The 18940-nt window shown below is 39.8% G+C and overlaps 1 protein-coding gene across 3 annotated transcripts in view; it reads right to left on the bottom strand.

Annotated features, from left to right (window-relative positions):
* The window catches only part of LRRC8C (leucine rich repeat containing 8 VRAC subunit C), an 85485-nt gene that overhangs the window by 45153 nt on the left and 21392 nt on the right, over positions 1 to 18940 (bottom strand). For 2 of the 3 annotated variants that reach the window (XM_068538060.1, XM_068538062.1), the window contains exon 1: positions 4856 to 5024. The exons of the other annotated variant lie outside the window; for it this stretch is intronic. The gene's annotated coding sequence lies outside the window, so the exon portion shown is untranslated. Of the gene's footprint in view, positions 1 to 4855; positions 5025 to 18940 lie in introns of those variants that run through there. 3 annotated transcript variants of the gene reach the window in all.

Here is an 18940-nt window from a genome sequence, read left to right as displayed (position 1 = left end):
ATGATTCTATGGGGGGAATGTTGCCTCTTCTGTTCCAACAGAAAGTTTGGTGTGTTTTACAAACACCTTTTCACACACATAAGTAGTCTGGTATGTATGAAAACAGAGCACCAACCAAAAGAGTGACCGGGAAGTTAAAGCAACTTGTTATCAAAACTTTGCTACTGGGGACTTCCCTGGTGGCGCAGTTGTTGAGAATCTGCCTGCCAATGCAGGGGACATGGGTTCGCGCCCTGGTCTGGGAAGATCCCACATGCTGCGGAGCAACTAGGCCCGTGAGCCACAATTACTGAGCCTGCGCGTCTGGAGCCTGTGCTCCGCAACAAGAGAGGCCACAATAGTGAGAGGCCCGCGCACTGTGATGAAGAGTGGCCCCCGCTTGCCGCAACTACAGAGAGCCCTAGCACAGAAACGAAGACCCAACATAGCAATCAATCAATCAATCCATCAATAAATCTTTAAAAAAAAAAACAAAAAAACACGGCTTGTGTACTGGGACATGCCTGGTGTAAGGCCAGCATCTCTCCACACACAACCTCTAAAAAAAAAAAACAAACAAACAAAAAAAAACTTTGCTACTAAGCTTTCTTTTTTAATGGGGTAAAATTTCAAATTTCCAGCCATGTTAAATACAGTAAGAAACAAAAGTAAGCCTCCTCAGGAAACAAGAGATTGGCAGTTAAAGTGAGAGATTGAAAGACTAATGGATTTATAGTATGACCGTTTTTATCGTCCTTTTTTATCAAACTCATCTTTATAAGAATCTGCCATTCACAATTTCCCTTTTCAGATCAGGGACCATGGTAGCGTTGTTAATAGCAGAAAAATATTAAATGCTGAATAAATCTCTTTGGGGCTTTTCAAGAAGGTTGTTCTCAAGAAGTTAGCTCTTGGTCTGTCTTTTCTGTTGGCTAAAATCCATGATGGAAGGAAGAAGTTCAGATCCTCCAGTCTCCAAGAAAAAAAAAACTACAGGAGAAAATCAACAATGACCAGAATTTTACTGTCAGAATATTAAAAGTGACATGAATGCACCTGAAAATTGGAATATTAGGTTTTTGTCCATACAACCAATAAATATTTAATGCAAGGCTTTGTGCCTAAAAGAAAAATATTTGTTGGGTTTGGCTCTAAAGTTAACATATTGATTTCATGGCCCATCCTTTCCAACTTAGACATTATATGAGTTCCCTCTTCCAACTCTTATTTTCTCACAGCAAAGCTAAATAAAATCTAACATGATGATATTCAGTTCTCCTAGAGTCTCACATCCTAGAGGCTGACAAAGGGCATAAGAAGCTTCTGTATATGAAGGCTCTAGGAGAATATGGTCAAAGGCCACTTGCCTCTCACACCTAGACTGTGCCAAAAATCTAAATGAAAAATTCCTTGGAAAATATAAATCAATTCATTAAAATACATCTGTTTCTGAAGATGATATATTCTTTTCCAAAAACAACAAAACACATAATAAAACCCTATTTCCCGCCCTCCAGAAAAAGGAAAGAAACTAGGTATATATACATGATTGCATGTATATATGTATGCAATATACATGATTGCAAAGGTTGAGTGATCTCTGGGGCTCTCAAAAAGTCACTACAATGGAGATACAAGCAATAGTAGCAGGTCCTTGTGGTGCTAACCCTACAATAGGAATGTTCTTTCAATCTCTCCTCACTTTTCAGACTCCTGTGTATCCTGCAGAGCTTGGCTCTAGCATCACTTACTCAGAGAAGCTGTCCTTGATCTCCCTGACTAGGGCAAATCCAACACTGCAGGCTCTCACAGCACTGTGGCTCTCTCTTGGTGGTCTCTGTCAGAGACACCATTTTCCATTCATTTGTGTGCTTCTGGATGAATGTTGGTCTCCATTGTCTTCCCAACACCTAACAGTCTTGGCACGTAACAGGTGCTCAATATATATTAATCGAACAAATTAATAATTCATTAAAAACAAAGTTCCAAGAACAGTTCCAAAAACAGTTCCAAGTGTGAGATCTCAGACTTATTAATTTGAATACTTTGTCAGCAGAAAGAAAATAGAGGGAAAAATTTAGAGCCCATCAGCTAACTTGGAATAAGATCCAAAACAGTACCATCTTTATAGACAAACTGTATAGCAATATTTTGAAATTGTTTACTTGCAGTTGCTATTATTAGTAAGAAAGATGGCTTGGGGCCAGATGAGGTCTTCCTGAGAAAACTATTTCAAAGATATTGAGCTCTGCCAAATGTATTTTTAAATGGTTCAAAGACCTAGAAAACAACATACTGAAGCCCAGTAATATATCAACTTGCATGGTGACATCTAGTTATCTAAAGCAGTTTTATTCAACAACCTCATCAGTAGGATGAAAAGGCAGATTGAGGATGCCTGAAAGGAATAAAACTGATTCAAGAGTTGTTAAACTGGGAGGTTTTAATTATTAATCACAAATACTGAAAAACTATGCAGAAAGGTCATAGACATTTAAAAACAGATTTAGAAGGAAAAAGTGACGAAGAAACAAGTAAAATTTTTTTTTAAAAGTCAAACATTTCAAAGCTGAGAGATCTTTGGAAATTCTGAAGTAAAGTGGGATTTAGGAATGAATGAATAATCTTTTGGGTGGCTTAGGGCCAAGGGAAAAGACAAGGTTTACGGAAAAACTGTGGGGATTTATTTGTTTTTACTTATCCTGTAATGTTTAATCCTATTTCAGATGACCCATGTCAAAAACTTAGCAGACCAATGTTTTAGGGCCCTAAAAAATGGTTATACAGACATAAGTTAAAATTGTTTCTGGAAAAACAAAATAAATGTCTACTCAACAAAGGAATAGAAATTGGTGAGAGATAAGTTCGTTCATTTCTACTCAATGTTCTTAGATATGAAAAGTGTTGGTATTCTTGTGGGAAAGAAGTGGGACCTAGGGAAATGAGGTGTAGAAGGCCACAGGATTTTGATTCATCCTTGGTCTTTCCTTTCTGGAGGCTGAGAGAGGGATATATTATCATTAGAGAGAGCTACTGTAGAGGCACAAAGTTTTTCAAGGATAGATTCGGTGCCTTTGAAAAGCTCTATATTCCTAGCACCTACCACGGTGCCTGGCAGCTTTATTCATTCTTTCTACAAGTACTAGAGTAGCTTTTATCTGCAAGGTATTGAGCTCACTAATGTGGATATACCATTGATTAAGACAGATATAACTCCTGTCCTTATGAACCTTATATCATGATGAAAAGACATAGTAAATAATGACACACAAACATTTAATCACAATTGTGACAGGTATGATGAAGTGGAAGTTTTGGGTACTCTGGTAGTATACTGTAAGTCCCCTACATACGAACCTTCAGGTTGCGAACTTTCAAAGATACAAACATGTTCGCGTGTCCAATCAAGTAAGTTAGTTCACGTGTCTGGCGTACACTGTCACGTGCGTGCATCCTCTACAAGCGGTTGTGTTTTTGTGTACTTACATTGCGTAGCTTACTGATGAAGACCTGATGGAATTGGAGGCCCAGAGAAAGGACAAAGAGAGACAAGAGGAAGAAGTAGTAACTGACGAACTGAAGAGCTTCATGATGCAGGAAATGGCAAGGGGATTTTCTTTATTTGAGAAGGTACTGTTAGTTTTTGAGGCACAGGACCCGAACGTAGAACGGTACACGAAGGTTGCGGCAGCCGTTCAGAATGCAATCCAGTGCTACCGTGTCATCTATGATGAGATAAAAATAGCTACTACCGGGCTTCCCTGGTGGCGCAGTGGTTGAGAATCTGCCTGCCAATGCAGGGGACACAGGTTCGAGCCCTGGTCTGGGAAGATCCCACATGCCGCGGAGCAACTAGGCCCGTGAGCCACAACTACTGAGCCTGCGCGTCTGGAGTCTGTGCTCCGCAACAAGAGAGGCCACGATAGTGAGAGGCCCGCGCACTGCGATGAAGAGTGGCCCCCGCTTGCCGCAACTAGAGAAAGCCCTCGCACAGAAATGAAGACCCAACACAGCCAAAAATAAATAAATTAATTAATTTAAAAAAAAAAAAAAAAAAAGCTACTACCCAGACATCACTGGGTCGTTTTTCCAATAGGGTAGATAGAACTGAATCCAGCAAGGAACCAGAACTTGTGCCATCAACGTCAGGCGTGACTGAAATTGCAGCTTGCCCTCCGTCTCCTATTGCTGACGATCCTTCAGCTCTACCATCTCCCACCTCCTCCCCTTCCTCCAGTCAGTAACTCTTCTTGCCTGTTCACTCGATGCCAGATGCTATACTGTACTACTGTACTTTTCAAGGAACGGTACTGTAAGATTAAAAATGTTTTATTTTTTGTGTTTGTTTTTTATGTATTATTTGTGTGAAAAGTATTATAAACCTATTATAGCACAGTACCATATAGCCGATTGTGTTAGTTGGGGACCTTGGCTAACTTTGTTGGACTTACCAACAAACTGGACTTATGAACGTGCTCTCAGAACAGAACTCGTTTGTATGTAGGGGACTTACTATACTGAGGTACCTGAGCTACAGGGGGTTTAGGAAGTGATGCCTGCATGAAAATAGGAAGTATAGGTAGGAATAGTTACTTTGATAAAGTTGGAGCCCAGGACCAGGAGAACATTCTGGGCAGAATGAAAGGTCTGAAATGTGACGGCTTTTGGTTCCCCCTTTGAGACATATCATTTTGCCCTCCATCACTCATTAGAAAGGTTTTGGTTCTGTTTATTCGAATAAGGTTGGACTTGATATCTTCTGTCTCTGGAGACATGAGGGAAGGGGTAGCCTGAGCTCGTTCAGATTCTATGAGACAGGGGGTGCCCCAAGTTATATGTTCTTAGACTGAAAGGACAAAAAGTCACCAGGACTCACCAGCAGTCTTCTTCTAAGGTGGCAGCTATGAGGGCCAAAGGCTGCTCTTCTCACCTGCATCCGTCCGAATGTGTACCAGCCTGCAGAGTAGTCATCTCACTCAGAATCTGTCTAGAATTCCTCCTTCGGAACTGACTTCTGAGTTACACACAGGAAATTCAGCCTTTGGTCAGAGGAGAGTCTCCTTTAGTCTGTTTTTTTTTTTTTTTTTTTTTTTTTCCTTTCCTCCCTTGGGTAGAACCTTCTTCCTTCCATTTCTTTCTTCCTCTTTCCCTTCCTTTTTCCTCCATCCCTCCCATTCTTCCTCTTTCAACATTTGTTATCCAACCACTCTGTGTCAAGTACTGGGGATAAAAGATAAATAAAAAGCGATAGTTGAGTATGTGGGCAACAGATCTATAAACAAGGAGACTCAAAATGTGTTACCCCTTCTTTCTGCTCCGCATCTATTTGTATGGATTCAAACCCAAAGGGTTTATGTGAGCCAGACCAGCACTAGGAAAGAAGCACACCAACTAGCCATTTAACCTCTGCAGGCAGTTTGCCAAGAGCCCTGTCAGAGAAGGACAGATATAAAAACAAGCATGAAATTGTCCTGGGATGAAGTAAAAATAAAAATGGAAATAGGGACTTCCCTGGTGGTGCAGTGGTTAAGAATCTGCCTGCCAATGCAGCGGACACGGGTTCGAGCCCTCGTCCGGGAAGATCCCACATGCTGCAGAGCAACTAAGCCCGTGCGCCACGACTACTGAGCCTGCGCTCTAGAGCCTGTGCTCCGCAACAAGAGAAGCCACGACAATGAGAAGCCTGTGCACCGTGACGAAGAGTAGCCCCTGCTCGCCGCAACTAGAGAAAGACTGTGCACAGCAACAAAGACCCAATGCAGCCAAAAACAACAAAAAAAAAAAATGGAAATAAATAGGTACCTTAACTTTCACAGTCTGAACTGGAATAGACTGGGATAGATTTTTTGTTACACAAACTCTTGCAACTTGCTATTCAAAACCCAAGAACCAAATAAATTTGGATAAGAGAGACTATTTAATATTTCCATCCATTATTTCTTTTTGTAATTGAGATATAACTGACATATAACATTGTATTATTTTTAACTGTACAACATAATGATTTGACATATTATATACTGTAAACTGATTACCAGAACAAGTTTAGTTAATATCCATCACCACACAGTTACAAATTTTTTTTCTTATGATGAGAACTTTTAAGATCTACTCTCTTAGCAACTTTCTAATATACAATACAGCATTGTTAACTATAGTCATCATGTTGTCCATTACATCCCCAGAATTCATTTATCTTATAACTGGAAATTTGTACCTTTCAACCGCCTTCACCCATTTCAGCCACGACCCCCGTGCCCACTCCCCGCCCAGCCTCTGGTAACCACCAGTCTCTTCTCTGTATCTATGCGTTTTTTTGTTTGTTTTTTTTAAGATTCCACATACAAGTGAGATCACATAGTATTTGTCTTTCTCTGTCTCACTTATTTCACCTAGCATAATGCCCTCAAGGTCCATCCATGTTGTTGAAAATGGCAGGATTTCCTCCTTTTACATGACTGAGCAATATTCCATTGTATATAGATACCACATTTACTTTATTCATTCATCCATCAGAGGACACTTCAGTTGTTTCTATGTTTTGGCTGTTGTAAATAATGCTGCAATGAACATGGGGGTGCAGACATCTTTTCCAGTTAGTGTTTTTGTTTCCTTTGGATAAATACGCAGAAGTGGAATTGCTAGATCATATGGTAGTTCTATTTTTAATTTCTTGAGAAAACACCATACTGTTTTCTATAGTGGCTACACCAATTTACATTCCTACCAACAGTGCACAAGGGTTCCCCTTTTTCCATATCCTCACCAACACTTGTTATTTCTTGTCTTTTTGATGATAGCCATTGATTTGCATTTCCCTGATGATTAGTGATGTTGAGCACATTTTCATGTGCTTGTTGGCAATTTGTATGTCTTCTTTGGAAAAATATCTATTCAAATCCTCTGCCTATTTTTAAAAATTGGATTGTTTGGGTTTTTTTTTTTTTTCTATTGAGTTGTATGAGTTCTTCATATTTTTTGGATATTAACCATTTATCAGATATATGACTTGCAAATAATTTCTCCCATACCATATGTTGCCTTTTCATTTTCTTGATGGTTTCCTTTCCTGTACAGAAGCTTTTTAGTTTGATGTAATCCCACTTGTTTATTTTTTGTTGCCTTTGTTTTGGGTGTCAAGAGCTCACTGCTAAGAATGATGTCAATGACCTTACCTGCTATGTTTCCTTCTAGGAGTTCTATGGTTTCAGGTCTTTAACTCATTTTGAATTGATTTTTGTGTATGGTATACGATAGTGTTCCAGTTTCATTCTTTTGCATGTGGCTGTCCAGTTTTCCCAGCACCATTTATTAAAGAGACAATCCTTTCCCCATTGTATATTCATCCTTTTTTCTTAAACTGGTGCTTCTTTCTGGTGAGAAAATCCATAGCTCTTTTCTAATCCTCAATGGAATTTGTAATCCCCCAAATACTTAACCACTACACTGCAATACATCAGCTGTTATGACTACAGAAAAGCAGAAAAACGTGTGTGGAAAGAAAGTAGCTGCAGGAATTAAACTAGAAAAAAGTGGTAAGAACATGAATGAGTCAGCATGAGGGTATAACAGCTTTAAAAGGTATCAACTTCAAAGAGAAAATGAAATTATTTGGGTTGCCCTAGTAACACCAAGATAAAAATGTGGAAGTGAAAATGCAGGATTTAACACTAGGAAAACCTTCTTTGGCACCAAGATCTCTCACATCATGGAATGAACTTTACCATGGCAACAGGCAAAAAACATGTAAACGGAGTAAAGAAAAAATATCCAAGGGAGTGGAAGCACAGTAATAAAGACTAAGCTGATCTAATAAATAATCTGTACCTTTCTTTTCTTTTAATTCACAGAATTAAATAGGGGGAAGGCAAAGGGTCTGCAGGGATCAAATGAGACTTTCCTCAGTGACATGCGATCTTAAATGATTTTAAAAGTTCAGCTTAATGTATTATTTTCACACACTTATTTTTCCCCAAATGGTATAGAATCTCTACTCAGTCTAGACCTCTGGTTTTATTACAGGAAAAGGCAAAAGAAATAAAAACAGAAAGAATAGGTTACATTTTCCATGACCAATCTCTACTTATTTGGAGGAGTTATGTCCCTGGTGATTAAGGCAAGAAGAGACATTCATATTAATGTACTACTGCAGTATTAAAGGATTACTCTAGTATTATAGTATTCAGGGCACAGCACTGAAGTCAAAGTGTCCAGGTCTAAATCCTGGCTCTGTCACTTGTGAGCTGGGTGACCATGAACAGGTTACTCAATCCTTCTCTTTCCTCATCTTTCAAATGGAGAAAAGGATGGTATCTTCCTTCACTGGGTTTCTGGGAAGTGTATAAGAGGTAATTCTGGCAAACACTAATTGCTGTACTAGGCAGGAAATTAGCACTCATATATGACAACTACTAATATTATCAATAGAGCTAACAATCCAATTTGATAAGTGTGATAGGGAGTTTACTATTAAGAATAAGAATTTCTTGGTGTTTAGGGCCTTCAGCTCTAACTTGAGGTATCAAACTAAAAACAATTCTTTATAAAACAAAAGAAACAAGCTTTGAAAGATCGTTTTTGTTAAAAGGGAGAGGAAAGATATAACAATGAATATCTAATATTATTATGCCTACTAAATACCAGGCATTAAACAAGTTATCTGTTGAGCTTCCACATGAAACCCATGAGGCAGGTGTTATCTTAGCTCTTCAGAAGAAGAAATGTACAAGAGAGATGAATGATTTCTCCAAGGTTACAAAGCCTGTGACTGGCACACCAAAACTTCCCACTCTGCTCTGTCAGATTCCAATGCTCAAACTCATTCTACTTCATGAGAGAAATTATTTTAGTCTCTAACAACCTACTTTATGGGAAATTCAGCCTTGTCATCCATTGGCCAAAAAGCCTATTTGGGGAGTTAGCTATCCGAGGACTGAATTCAGGGCAATCAAATCTCTAGCCTAAAATCTGGCACTGAGAGAGAAATCCAGTCTGAGGAAAGATCTTTTAAAAGTTTACAAAGGACTCAGCTTCTCTCCACAAGGGGGTAACTGGTACCACACTTAACACTTCTGTTGTAAGGAGAGAGAAAAACACAATTTTACCAGAACCACAGAAGATCTTTTATGTTGTACTCTTGGTTACACCTATTTTTCGTTTGATGGTAAACCCCTGGGTGGAGAATGCAATCCCCCAATTTCACACTGTTCCAGTCTCCTTTAGGGGGATCTGCATGTGACTTTCAGGAACTCAGTGCAGCAAAACAGCAAGAACCTTCTGTACTGAGAATTTGAATACTGGGAAACATATACCAAATCAAAACAGAAGGACAGTGACTACTTCCTTCCTTTTCATTGTTCTTATTCAAGTTAATTTGGTCAAGACACTTAACTATTAACCATCTCTTGCCCCTAGAAAGTTATCACATCCTCCCTTTCTTGATGCTTCAGCAAAGTGTTTTGCTTTATTGCAGATATGTCTACAAAGAGGATTTGTTTTTCTGAAAAATGGTTCAAATGTCCATTGTCTTTTTTTTTTTAAATTTATTTGTTTATTTTGGCTGTGTTGGGTCTTCGTTTCTGTATGAGGGCTTTCTCTAGTTGCCGCAAGCGGGAGCCACTCTGCATCGCGGCGCGGGTCTCTCACTATCGCGGCCTCTCTTGTTGCGGAGCACAGGCTCCAGACGCGCAGGCTCAGTAGTTGTGGCTCACGGGCCCAGTTGCTCCGCGGCATGTGGGATCTTCCCAGACCAGGGCTCGAACCCGTGTCCCCTGCATTGGCAGGCAGACTCTCAACCACTGCGCCACCAGGGAAGCCCCACTGTCTTTTTAAAATTATGACTCTGAATTTCTTGCTTCCAGTTTCAGATCACACAATGTTTCCAGAAGCAGGGGACAGAAAGTGCTTTAGGTGCACTTTATGTAAAAAATTCCCATAGGTACCTGAAGTCTCTTCCCAATCCATGGGTTGATTGGGAAGAACTAAGGTTGGCAGCCTCAGTTCTGCCAACTAATTCTTTTTTTTTTTTTAACATCTTTATTGGAGTACAATTGCTTTACAATGGTGTGTTAGTTTCTGCTTTATATCAAAGTGAATCAGCTATACATATACATATGTTCCCATATCTCCTCCCTCTTGCGTCTCCCTCCCACCCTCCCTATCCCACCCCTCTAGGTGGACACAAAGCACCCAGCTGATCTCCCTGTGCTATGCGGCTGCTTCCCACTAGCTATCTATTTTACATTTGTTAGTGTATATATGTACATGCCACTCTCTCACTCCGTCCCAGCTTACACTTCCCACTCCTCGTGTCCTCAAGTCCATTCTCTACCTCTCCGTCTTTACTCCTGTCCTGCCCCTAGGTTCTTCAGAACCTTTTTTTTTTTAGATTCCATATATATGTGTTAGCATACGGTATTTGTTTTTCTCTTTCTGACTTACTTCTCTCTGTATGACAGTCTCTAGGTCCATCCACCTCACTACAAATAACTTAATTTCGTTTCTTTATATGGCTGAGTGATATTCCATTGTATATATGTGCCACATCTTCCTTATCCATTCATCTGTCAGTGGACACTTAGGTTGCTTCCATATCCTGGCTGTTGTAAATAGAGCTGCAATGAACATTGTGGTACATGACTCTTCTTGAATGATGGTTTTCTCAGGGTATATGCCCAGCAGTGGGATTGCTGGGTCATATGGTGGTTCTATTTTTAGTTTTTTAAGGAACCTCCATACTGTTCTCCATAGTGGCTCTATCAATTTACATTCCCACCAACAGTGCAAGAGGGTTCCCTTTTCTCCACACCCTCTCCAGCATTTATTGTTTGTAGATTTTTTGATGATGGCCATTCTGACTGGTGTGAGGTGATACCTCATTGTAGTTTTGATTTGCATTTCTCTAATGATTAGTGATGTTGAGCATCCTTTCATGTGTTTTTTGGCAATCTGTATATCTTCTTTGGAGAAATGTCTATTTAGGTCTTCAGCTCATGCAGCTCAATACCAAAAAAACAAACAACTAATTCTTGATGTTAAGACATACCCAAACATGTGGACCATTCTGAAATTGTAGCTCTTTTAGGGGAATCTGACTTATGATATGATTTCATGTCAACCTGAGTTCTAGGGTACATGTTCCCTTAGCTTCAATTTTTCTTCATATCATCAAATACAACCTGCAGATACTTCTATTAGTGCTCTGCTTTCTATTTATATTTAACCTTAATGTCTTCATCCCAACTCCCCAAGTTTCCTCCTTTTCTTGTTTTCCCCAATATAAGTGACTCATGATGTATCTGATGGATCAGATGTATGGTTTGAGAGAGAAGAAGATGACACCAAGATTTTTGACTTGAGGAACAGAAAGGATGGAGTTGACATTTTCTGAAGGGAGAAGGAAACGACAGAAAGAGCAAATTTGGGCAGGGGGGGATGAGGAATTTGGTTAGAGCCATGTTAAATATGAGACATCTATTAAGATGACCAAGTGGAGGGACTCCAGAAACAGTTGGATATACTAGGCTAGAGTTAGGAAAGACCTGGGCTGGAGATATAAATGTGGGGGTCATCAAGATATAGGAAGTGATTAAAGCCATGGGACAGTATGAAGTCACTTTGGAAGTATACAGAGAGAAGAAAACTACCTAAGGACTTCTACAGCAAGGAGCATTTTCCCACCAGATGTGGGATTGAATTACTCTCTCACTTGTTTAGGTTACTGTGAAAATGTCATATTATCATTAACATGATAATGGAACACTGTCTCTGGTGACCCTCTTTAAAATATTAATACTAGCTTGCCACCACCAGTGGCACACTATCCAAGCATTCCATTTTTTCATTCTCCTAAGTGACTTTTATCAACAGCATTATCTTTATCAGATGTACTACATACGTGTTTACTTGTGTTTTTGTCTGTCTCCTGCATTATAAGGTACATTTCATAAGAAACAGGGACTTTGTTTTGTTCACTCGTACCTCCCAGTGTGCAGAACAGTGCCTGGCACGTAAAAAGGACTCGGTAAATAGTTGCTGAATGAATGAATGATGAAGAATGAGTATACACGTTTTCTGAAATTCTCTCAGTTGTTAAAAATGAATAACTATTATACCTGTTTTATTGCACTTCACAAATTGAAGGTTTGTGGCCACCCTGCATTGTCAGATAATGGTTAACATTTTTTAGCAATAAAGCACTTTAAAATTAAGGTATGTACATTGTTTTTTAGATATAATGCTATTATTGCACACAATAGGCTACAGTGTACTATAAACATAACTTCTATATGCACTGGGAAACCAAAAAATTGGTGTGACTTGATTTATTGCAATATTTGCTTTATTGTGGTGGTCTGGAATCAAACACACAACATCTGTGAGGTATGCCTGTATAACAGAAATATTTCTGTAAATACCAGAATTTAGAGTTAGGTGCACTTAGTTTTGAAGAAGAGAACCACCAGATTTTTTTTTTTGCAACACTCTGCATTTTCTCATGATACCCACACTCTGCTTCAGGGCAGAGGAGAAGCAAAGAAGGTATAAAAGGCCACCTGGGAGATTTATGCGGAGGTTGAAAAGGAAAATCTTTCTCTGCCTTGTTCAGGGAGTTGGGAGAGGGAAGATAGGAGTGGGAAAAGAGAGGTTCTCGGCCTGATTTATTTTGAACTTGGGCTCCCAGATAATAATTGTAGAAGTATCATATTCTTTCCTCTACTTCCATCGCCTGTCTAAATCACCTTCCAGGGACCTACCATAGAATAAGGTAAAGACTGCAAGAAGGGAAGGACAGGTACTCACTAAGCAACAGCAGGCAAGAGTGATCATTGATAGTTTGGGTCAGAATTCTCAACGGTAAATGACTGGCAAAGCACAGGTGCAGGAAAATGGGAGAGTCAGGACTGTGGGAAGCCATGGTGAATCTACCATCATTCTGCAAAAAACATGATACTGAATTGGTGGTAACAAGAGGTTGTAAGTCAACCTTTTGCTATAACTAGCATTATTCAGTCCCTTACTGGAGTCTGAGTTCCATCTTTCGAGAGGAATGTGGAAAAATATTAGATAGACACTTATTTAAGAGCAACAAGTTCCACCTTCAAAAATATATCCAGATTTCAATATTTCCAACTCAGCTCTATTGCTATTACCCTGGTCCAAGCCATCATCATCTCTCAGCTAGATTACTGCAATAGCCTCACAACTGGTCTCCCTGCTTCTACCACTGACCCATATAGATTTGTCTCAACTGAGCGGCAGAATGATCCTATTAAAATATTGGGTTTCTCCTGCGCTCAAAACCTTCTGACAACTCCATCTCACTCAGAAAAAGCCAGAATGTTTACAAAAATCTTACTAGGCCCTATGTAGTCTGCACTCTCCCCACACTCAGCACCAGTGTCATAGCCTCCTTCACTCTGACTAGCTCCAGCCACACTGGTCTTTCCTGCAGTTTCTTCAACATCCCAGGTTCACTCCTGCCCCAGGGCCTTTGCATTTGCAGTACCCTCTGCCTGGAATTCTCCTCTTCCTGACACCAGCAGGGCTCAATCCCTTGACTTCTTCAGGACTTGATGAAACTTATCCGGATTCCAACCACTTTTCACCACTTCTGTCACTACCACTCTGGGCCAAGCCTTCACCAGCTCTTGTGTGGATAATACAGCAAAGCTGATTTCATGTATTACAACCCCAGCCCCAGTACTCCCTTTCTTCCTGCCCTGCCTTATTTTTCTCCATAGCATTTGGCACCTTTGAACATACTACACATTTTAGTTACTTACGTGTTTCTCTTGTCTCCTCCCCCTTGACCGTAAGTCCCATGAAGGCAGGAATTTTTGTCAAATTTGGACACTATTTTGTCCCTATGTCCAGGAGAGTGTCTGACCCATATTTGTCATTCAATAGATATTTTTTGATTGAAAGAATAAAGCAATAGAAACAGAATTTATAGAGACATGTTACCTAAATCGAGACAAGCAAAGGAATATATAAGTCTAACAGATGATTCAAGAACCTAGAAGTATATGGAGAGACTAAGGTACCGACTACAAAGTGCTTCAATTTCAGATGTAAAAACAGGCCTCAAACTGCGGCATGAGAGATTTAGGGTAGACAGGAAGAACCTGTTGTTAAATTATTCAATAGACGGTTCTAGAACAAAACCTGTGCGTTGGTCACGCCACTGAGATGTGAAAAATGGGTGCGACTTGCTCTCTGGGGCTGGAGTGCTAGCTGAGAAAGCCCAGCGCTGCTCTGCTCGGAGCCTAAGATGAGTATTTCCCCAGGAGCCAACATCACTTACTGAAACAGCAGAGTGCCATGTGCTTCCAAAGGGAAAACACATGTACTGGTATTAAATTAGGAATTACCCACTGGAAAACCTGTTGACAGAATCTGGGCTGAGCTGGGCTCCTGACATTTATTAGAAAATCTTGGGGGAAACAAAACACAGGGTACGTAGAGTGGTGGCTCTCAACGTGTGGAATCAGCTGGAAAGTTTTAAAAATACTAATACCCGGGTCCAGTTAAATCAGAACATACCCCAGGCAGGACGTTTCTTCTTTAAAGGTGCCCAGGTGATTCCAACATGCAGCTGAGGTTGAGATCGATTTCCCTAGAAACCTCGTACTTCCTCTTTTTGTGATTAAAAAGTAAACCTATGAACCAGGTGATGTCTTCAGGAGAAACTGGAGCTTTATCTGTGCCTACCGAAGCAGAGTTCACTTACTTAAAATGACTTCAGTGCTATATGAACTCATATTTTAGTATCAATGTCTTTAGTTAATAGGTACCCCACCTCTCCCCGGATCACCACATCAAGACTGACAGGCTTCCCCAGGCGGCCCGCCCTCCTGTGGGAAGAGGATAACATTTGACCGGGTCATGACCATAACTGCAGTGTCCTATTTTGGAAGCCTGTGGCTGAGTGTTTTCATAGGCAGTCCAAGATCAACACTCTCCCTACCTGCTCTGTTCACTCCTTCACTCCCCTGGGTTATCTATATACGAATCCATCTCCCCGCCCACACTATAAATTCTGTAACGGCAGACGCTGCCTTGCTCATTTTGGCACTCCCAGCCTCTGACCTCGTTGTCTGAGGAGTAATGACAAGAAGCTCCACAGGCATAGCAATGATTTACCCCTCCAGAACATTTTCTAATGTGGATGATGCATCGAACACGAGAACTGTAGTTTTGATGGGGTCCATTTTTACTTTATAGGTGTTTTATTTTAGAATAACAGTGAATGTGGATCTTACCAGCAAAGATCTCTTTATGAATAAAGAAAAATCCCATCTCCACCACAACATGAGCTAAGGTTTACTATGTGCCTAGACAGTGTCAGGCACGTCACATGTATCATATTATTTAATCCCCAAACATCCCTAGGCTCTAGGTACCCTTACAGAAGAAATTGAGACCTTGGAAGGTTAAATGTCCTGCCTAGGGTTACACAGCAGTAAGTAGAGGAGCCTGGATGCAACCAAGGTGACCTGGTTTTAGAGCCAATTATTCTAAGTAAGTCACTAAACCTAACATTTCATGGATAACAGAATTGAAAATTGAATTTCTTCCTGATTTAATTTAGGAATTAGTTAGCAGGAAAGGGTGTTTTCCCTTACTCTACAGAAGGGTTTCTTAAAAACTGGGAGTGCTACTACTTAACATGTCCTATTAACTTACATTATAATATCAGAGATGCTTTCTTTTAAATTCATATTATATTCAGAGTATAACATATTAAGAGATGTTATCTTTAAACTTCCTGTTTGCTTTTCCATTGGTGTTGACTCCTAACTTTTTGGCTTTAAATCTCTTAGCTCTTCAGTCTCTTGGTCAAGCACTTAATAGTTTTAAAGAATCTTAAGAGTAGAATCTACCGCATCCCATAGCTAAATGAGAGTACAGCTAGTCTATTTTCCTGTTGTACACCCATATTTTTAATAACAAATTTATAGTTTATTACTTGATAAAGAAAGATAATACACAGGTTCAATTTTTATGTCAAGTACTTAGTTTAGGAAAGATAAAATGAAGATTTCTTTAACCTTCTTCATAGGTGATTCTAATATAAAAATACTGATGATGTTTAGGTAGTGTTTCTGCTACTTTCCCCACTTTCACTAAATAAATTAGTTGGAGTATGGTATGAGATGTTGAGAGATTGGGAATGACTCTCTTAAAATGTCATAGAGATTAAAAATTTTCTCTTTCTCAGATTATAGTCTAAAAACAAATATATTTTAAAACAGGCTTCATTCCAGGTTTCCAAGCAAACACACCCAAATAGATTAATTAATATATCAGAGCCTTAGACTGTTTTCAAGTGCTATACCTACACTGCTTATGATGTCATACAAATAATTTTGATTCAGTTTGAACATGTCAACAGGAAGAGGTCTGGCAGAAACAAAATTCTAAGCAAACTAATTCTGAGACTCAAGCAATTCCATTCCCAGAAATGCTAGTTAAACCAAACAGTAGTGCGGCCAAAGAACATCAAGGAACACCACTGTTTTCAAGATTTGTGGTTTCCTCATATAAGGGACCTATTCTGCTCTTACTTGGATGTGGCACAAAGGGGCTTTTTAAAAGCATGGTATATTTCAGTTTAATAAAAAAAATCTCAATACAGCTGAGTGAACATAAAGATGCTCGCAGTCGGATACATTCCTCAGTCTCTATGAATATGTCTGCTGCTTGACATCAATAACACACCTTGTTGCCTCACCTAAAACATTCTTGTTTTTGCATATCAAATATTCTAATGTGATACAGTCCTTTGTGCATGGCTCCAGTTTGGGTCTAATATTCTCTTCCCTTCTATTGAAGAATAGGTCTCCTGAAAATTTTGTAGAAACATACTGTCATCATACTAAGCATCTTTCTTCCAAACCACAATGGCCACTGCTGACTGAGCTTACTAGGCAAAACCATTCATAAAGGTGGGGTATATTCCTTCTTATGGCATCAGTGAGATATTAATAGCATTTTAATACAAAACCTCAGGGTAATTTGTGCAAATTCTTTTCTCTATGAAGTGATTCTAGTTTTGTACATTTAGGCTGATATGAAATCCTTAGTCCAAAGCAATATATGCCAACAGTAAAACTAATAAAAGTATTCCTGTTGTTGCCTTATGGGTATATATTACATCATTGAACATCTGTATTCTGAGAACTCTAAGTTTAGTCATAAGCAGCCACATTAATCTAAAAAGTAAAAATGGAAGTAAGTTATCTCTACTTACCATTTTGTTCAACATAATGCAGTGGTTACAATGCAAATTTTACAGCCAGAAAGACCTAGGTTTGAAATCTAGGTCTGTGGCAATCTCTTTCAATTATGCACACTTAGAAAAATGCTTGGCAGTAAATATGACAATTATCAACCTCATTATTTAATTAAGAAAATATTAGCTAGGCTTCTCTCCTGGGAAGCTTCTGAATTCTGAAAATCCCACTTACTGTATGTTTCTCTATATCTACTGTTCACAGAATATGCCTAAAAGTACCCCCAAACTGTGGTGTCCTCTAAAACATCTGGTAATTTTTTCCACTTACCTCAAGATAGGCCAGTTTCTTCAAATCAACCACCTCTAATTTACCTGTTTTACCTGTCTTTGCTGCATGGACATACTGAAACAAAAACTCATGAAAATGCCAACCTACCCCAATTCTTGAACTAGATATCTGGAAATTTAGAGGTCCCAGATATGCAAATCTGTTAGATCCTCCCCACCCCATTCCTGACTATGTGGCTCCTGAAGCTTCCTCGGCACCTAGCATCCCTGGAGCATGACCCAAAGCTTTAAGGAAACCTCAATAGCTAAGACTAGTAAAGATAAGGCCAATGGAGCAGTTCCTAAGAACAAGTACCCAGCCCTACCCCACACCTTCAGGTGGTTAGACCTGCCAGCATGAAAATCACACCACCGTGGAAAGGCTGTTCCTCTGACTGCAGCCATCCAAGAACACCGCTGCCCTTCTGGGGTCTACCAGATGGCCAGCAGCTGCAGCTGCAGGACTGATTTGTCCCTTCACAGGAGACTTCCTGGAAGCTGAGTCACTATTTCCAGAAGTAGTCACTGAAAGAGCCTTCATGCTGAATCTTCCTTGCAAGGTGCTACCATGGCCCTGCGCTCTTTGTGGCCTGAGCTATAAGATGGCAACACCTAGGTAGGAGAGATCACTTATTGTCTCCTGGTATCCAATGTCTCCTTTTTACAAGATAATTGATAAGTGCCTGTTCCAGCCCCCTTGCAGGCAGGTGTGACCATGTGACTTAGTCCTAGCCAGTGAAATAGAAAAGATATCTTCAACTCTGAGTTGTGTCCTTAAAGGAGAGGAGCTTGCCCTCAACATACCCTCCTCCTCACTTCTGAGGAGGGTATGTCACTTCAATCAGACCAACAAGGGATACATGATAGCAATGGTGGAACATCAAGACATAAGGAGGCTGAACCCTTGCCATTATAGACCCCCATGATCATGTTCCTACTAGTATGGGAAAGAAAGAATGTCTTTTCTTGTTTAAGCCACTATTAGGAGGAGGCAGAGGGTATCTCTGACATCATTTGAACCCATAACTCTTAGCCATATGTGGCAGTGCTCACACTGGGGTAGGTGAATGCATCCAGGTGGGGAGTATGAGAAACCATAAGATATACATGTGTATTTTCTAGGTACATAGACTTTACTCAAAGATTCTGGATTAAAAGTGTTATACTGAAACCAACGGGGACATGGTTTCATATGTTTTTGAAAGTTAAAATACAAGATAATAAATGAAATTTGGTGCTGCAGACAGAATATTTCTAGCTCTATTCCAGGTTCCTGAAATAAGCAGAAAATCTCTTCTATCCTGAGGGAGGCTCTGATGGAAAGTAGGAGGTGTATTAGTTGTAGAAAGGATATTTAACTACAAGTCCAAGGTTCTAGACCCAACTCCACTTCTG

The sequence above is a fragment of the Eschrichtius robustus genome, chromosome 3, assembly GCF_028021215.1.
Source record: "Eschrichtius robustus isolate mEscRob2 chromosome 3, mEscRob2.pri, whole genome shotgun sequence".
NCBI classification, from domain to species: Eukaryota; Metazoa; Chordata; class Mammalia; order Artiodactyla; family Eschrichtiidae; genus Eschrichtius; species Eschrichtius robustus.
This window is presented reverse-complemented; position numbering and strand designations above follow the sequence as displayed.